Source organism: Lucilia cuprina, chromosome 3 (genome assembly GCF_022045245.1).
Source record: "Lucilia cuprina isolate Lc7/37 chromosome 3, ASM2204524v1, whole genome shotgun sequence".
Classification (NCBI taxonomy): domain Eukaryota; kingdom Metazoa; phylum Arthropoda; class Insecta; order Diptera; family Calliphoridae; genus Lucilia; species Lucilia cuprina.
The window spans coordinates 57,714,362-57,719,507 of record NC_060951.1 but is presented as its reverse complement, the minus strand read 5'-3'; the positions used below and the strand labels follow the sequence as shown (position 1 = coordinate 57,719,507).

The window sequence follows — 5,146 nt, the reverse complement described above, 5'->3', positions numbered from 1 at the left end:
AACTGAACTAGAACTGAACTAGAACTGAACTAGAACTGAACTAGAACTGAACTTGAACTGAACTAGAACTGAACTAGAACTGAACTAGAACTGAACTGGAACTGAACTTGAACTGAACTAGAACTGAACTAGAACTGAACTAGAACTGTATTAGAACTGAACTAGAACTGAACTAGAACTGAACTAGAACTGAACTAGAATTGAACTAAGACTGAACTGGAACTGAACTAGAACTGAACTAAGACTGAACTAAGACTGAACTGGAACTGAACTGAACTTGAACATAAGCACAGAACTAAAAGAGATCTACAGAACTAAAACAAAACTGAGCAATTATCTATTATATATGTATATGTACATATGAATGTGAAATAAATCTCTTCTTAAATATAAATTAAAAATTATTCTTTTTAAAAAGGAAGAATAGAAAGTAAATATAAAAACCCTTTTTCGAATAAAACAGCAGTTTTATAATTGAATATACAATTCATATATTTAGTAGATTAGAATAACATTAGACAAAAGCACTAATTATTCTCTTGATACTTAAAACATTGAATTATACAAGTCTAATTACAGAATAATAATTTACTTTAACTAAAGCCTTTGGAAAACGCTAATAACATTTTCATATTTTTTATTTAACATAAAATTACTTAATATACGAATATAATTTATTTAGAATTCCTTTGACAATATGCTTGCCAACAGCTAAAAAAAACAAAACTTAAATATGGAAATCCCTTTAAAGCTTCCTTTAAATTAAGAATTTTAATTAGGCTTCTATCAAGAAAAAGAAAAAACAATTGCTTATGTTTTTTTTTTTAAATACCCATACTTCCTAAACGGAAATGTTGTAAAATTATTTTTGTTTTCTTTATTTTATATAATTTCATTTCATACTTTAGCCTTGCTACTTTGAGATTGAAAATATTGTCTACAAAATGTTTGAACTTGGGCGAATATAAAAAAGGCAAATAGAAAATATCTTGTACACTGATAAACTTAAAATAAAGGAAATGGAAAGTAAACTTTTACAGAGTATTTGTGTTGTTATGTATGTTAAACACTCAAAGGAAAATACAAACATATAAAATTAAAAGAATACATATATATGTAACAAAGCAAATAACTGAAAAACTTAAGTTAATACACAATTTTATATAATCATTTAACTTATTTTATGTTTGAAGTGGCGATCTCGAACTTACTAACTGCAGAAATTTGTAGAGGAATGCCTTTTATACAATATTGACTAACAACAATTTTAGATGGGTTTAAAAATGTAAACTCATATTAAAACGTCGATTGATTTCTGTGGTGGCTGTATCCAAGATAGGTGCTTCAAAATTGTCTCTTGTGGAACTAGATGTTTTTAAAATATTAAACATGGGGTAGAAAATAGAAAAATAATAAAGCAGAATAAAATTGCCCGTCCATCTTTCCATGGAGTTTGCCTATTTGGCTTACTAGGTTTACACTTATACATAGTTACCTCTACATACATATGTATGTAGTTATAAGTGCTTGTTTAAACGTACATGTGTGTATATTTCTGTAAGTGTTGTAACATTTGTCTAAATTTTCATTAAGGGATTCTTTTTCACAACACAATCCACTTATAATCACACTCGTTTTTTTTTTTTTTTTTTTGTTTTAATTTTTTCTTTATTTTACAACAACTAATTGGAACAAATTTCTACTCATTAAGTATGTTAAAATAGTAGATACAAAAAATTCCAAAAAAAGACAGACAGACAGACAAACAAAGAAATGCAAATATTTTCTTTACCGTAACACACTAAGAGAAAATCGTTGATAGATGCAAACAAATTTAGCTCCAAGTAACTCAAAAACACTTGAAAATTTAAACAATATTTATATGGATGTAGTAAAGACATACTTAAATGAACATCTGTTTGCTAGTTGACTTGAAAGGATGTGAATATGAAGCTATTTGTCAAGATTGCCCAGAGATATTTAACGAAAATTTGAAGAAAATATTTGTTTTAAAGGATTCTAAGGAAAATTTAGTATTATTATATTTATACCCTACACCTTTACAGTGGGGAGAGTATTATGCGTTTTTGCTGATGTTTGTAACGCACTAAAAATATTCTTTTTACACCCACCTTTAAATCTACCGAACGACTCAGAAGCAGAGATATGTCCGTCCGTCCATTTGTCATTCCGTAATTTTCAAGATAATTAATAAAGCGAATTGAATAGTCGTAGACTGAGTAGTTCATTAACTAATGTCCATACACCTAGTCAATATAATAATCGAATAATAAGTCGAAAATTATCAAAATTTTATTCTATAAATAAATGGTAGAGGAATTTACGTCTACTTCTGAAGGGAAGTTTGTATGGGGGTCAAATGAGGACCGATCATTACAAAAATCGTTTGTGTCATTTAAAGTTCTATAAAACTAAGTTTTGTCTATTTTTTTGACATAATAGAAAATTTAACGTAATTATGAGTCCAAAAGCCATATTCGAGAAGTAGGAGTACGAACGAAATATTGCACCGTTTTCAACCATTTTCAAAAGCGTTCGTCCTTAGACCAGAAGAAGAGTATGCACACACAGACAGACGGACTGGCAGATGAACATAGCTAAATCGACTAAGAAAGTGATTCTGAGTTAGATTGGTATGCTTTAAGGTGGGTCTAGGACCAATATTTTTGGGTATTACAAACATCAGCACAAACGCATAATACCCTCGCCACTATAGTTGTGTAGGGTATAAAAAGGAAAGGGGTAAATATGTATCTATCCTTCTAAATTTTTATAGAGAATAAGGAATAATTACGAGCCCAAAATATGAGCCGACTGGTATTTTAATTGTGAATTTATTTGTGTACCAGTTTTTTGGAAAAAACCTCATCTTTTCCTCTTGCGTTTGAATTCTTATTGGCAAAATTGTAGCTCTTGTCAGTCATAAAGAACAAAAATTGTGAACGTATAAAATAGGGTTCTATAGTTGTAACGAAAAGTGGACTTTTCGACTTTTTTCATTTAGTTAAAAGTCGACTTTTAGACTTTTCGACTATATTTATTTTATAAATAGTCGACTTTTCGACAATTCGACTTTTTTCATTTAATTAAAAGTCGACTTTTAGACTTTTCAACTATAAGTATTTTATAAATAGTCGACTTTTCGACAATTCGACTTTTTTCGATTTTTTCCGACTTTTTCCGACTCTTCGATTTTTTCGACTTTTTTTACTTTTTTCGAGTTTTTCCGACTATTTTAGAGTTTTTGACTTTTTTTCCGCTTTTTTAAAATTTTCGACTATTATTGATTTGTTTCTACAATTTTCAAGTTTTCGACTTTTTCCGACTTTTCGACTTTTTTTCGACTTTTCGACTTTTTCCGACTTTTTGACTATTTTCGACTTCTTTCGACTTTTTTCTGGCTATTTTTTTACTTTTTTCGAGTTTTCCGACTATGTTAGAGTTTTTGACTTTTTTTTCCACTTTTTTTAAATTTTCGACTATTTTTGACTTGTTTCTAAAATTTTCGAGTTTTCGACTTTTTTCGACATTTCGACTTTTTTTGACAAAAAGTCGATTGTTCGATTATTCAAAAGTCGATTTATAGAACCCTAATATAAAATCAAACCAAAAACATTTTTTTTTAATTTCAAGTAAAAAGTTTTACATTATAAAATTGCACGACATATGAACGTATACGTGTTACGTCTAATTTACAAAAGCATTTGATTTTGTGAGAAACGGTTTCTTTTTGGAGTTTTGTCACATAATTCGAAATTTTACATGTCTGATGTCTAATTGTTTATAATGAGGAAATATTAATGAAAATTTCACTTTAGTTTTTTTTTAATGAAAGGCAAATAATTTATCAGAATTTATTAAACATGGGATATTGGAACTTAAAATCTGGTAGGACATCATGTAGACTTTGATTTAAAAAATGTTTCACACTTTATACTTTTTCCGATAAAAGTAAACATTTTCTTAATTTCCACAAAAGAAAATCCTACAGATTTTCAACATTTTCATTTCCACAGTGTACTTAGGTTCTAACAACCCACATCTTTTTTTCCTACATTCGCATTGACATCATTTTTTACTTTTTTTCTAAAATTACTTTAGCTTGAGTTAAACTAACACTCACCCATAATAATGACACTTGCCAGATTAAATTAAAGTCACAAGTTTAGAGGTCATACACATAATGAAGGCTGAACAAAATACAACCAATCTATTTGCCCACCACCCAAATGAACAAACAATCCTAAGCAAATGTTAACTATTAAAATAAGAGAAGGTGGACGAAGAGGAAGGTGGAAGCGTAGGATGCTACGACGAAAGGTGATTGAGATTATTCAAACATTTATATAATTAATTCTGGTCTGACATAATGTCACCCTGAAAAAGGTAATGATTATGTTGATGTGAATGATCTAGATTACAAAAACAACAACAACAATAATATTAATAATAATTATATGCAAATATGTATATTATAATGATGATAATGATAATTAAAATAATTATAATGATGTTGTGGGCTATTTATAATTTTATATTAAAATCTTTTGAAATTTTCTATTAATTGTTACAAATTTGTATAGTTGGTTACCGATACTAGACACAACACAATAGAATATACATTTTGCTAAACACATTTACACCTGCACTTTCATACGAAATAATAATGCATCTCTTAATAATACCCCATTGTAGAAATTTATCGTTATTAATGTAAGAATATCTCTTAGTTTCCTGTCGGATGGTGTTTGTTACTGTGGTTGTTAATACATCGAGATCATTTTGTGTTTGTATTTGTCTGGGCCAGTCATACCGCAGTAGACCTATTAAATTTGAATATTTCATGATGTTGTTCATAAACACATAGATACTTAGATACATACATACAAGTCATGCTTTTACAAGTACAATTATAAATATGTTCTTACACAAATGTTTGAAAATACGTATGGGGAGAGAAAAGTAGGTGCGAAATGTTCGTAAGACTGCACTATCGACTTAGATTAAGTCTTTCCAAACAGTCTAGTCTATAGTCTAGTCTATAGTCTAGTCTATAGTCTAGTCTATAGTGTAGTCTATAGTCTAGTCTATAGTCTAGTCTATAGTCTAGTCTATAGTCTAGTCT

At 28.8% G+C, this 5,146-nt stretch overlaps 1 protein-coding gene across 1 annotated transcript in view; it reads right to left on the bottom strand.

Moving 5' to 3' along the window:
- LOC111678725 (double-stranded RNA-specific editase Adar) overlaps positions 1 to 5,146 on the bottom strand; it is a 300,956-nt gene that overhangs the window by 99,378 nt on the left and 196,432 nt on the right. The window lies entirely within an intron of this gene.